A 440-nucleotide genomic window follows, 5' to 3' on the forward strand; every position below is an offset into this window, starting at 1 on the left:
ACCCGAACACACTGCTGCCCATCGTGAACTCGAACACACGGCTGCCCTTCGTGAACCCGAACACACTGCTGCCCATCGTGAACTCGAACACACTGCTGCCCATCGTGAACCCGAGCACACTGCTGCCCGTGGGCAGATCATCAGACACGAACCGTGAACCCGAGCACACGGCTGCCCGTGGGCAGATCATCAGACACTAACCGTGAACCCGAGCACACGGCTGCCCATCGTGAACCCGAGCACACTGCCGCCCATCGTGAACCCGAGCACACTGCTGCCCGTGGGCAGATCATCAGACACGAACAACAATCTCACAGAAACTTGCTTTGGACCACTTTGACATTCACACGAAGGGTTAAGCTCAACTCTAAGAATGAAAATTAATACTTAAGAATAATTTTATAGCCGGGCAGTGGTGGCGCACGCCTTTAATCCTAGCA

The sequence above is a fragment of the Mastomys coucha genome, unplaced genomic scaffold (genome assembly GCF_008632895.1).
Source record: "Mastomys coucha isolate ucsf_1 unplaced genomic scaffold, UCSF_Mcou_1 pScaffold9, whole genome shotgun sequence".
Taxonomy (NCBI): Eukaryota; Metazoa; Chordata; class Mammalia; order Rodentia; family Muridae; genus Mastomys; species Mastomys coucha.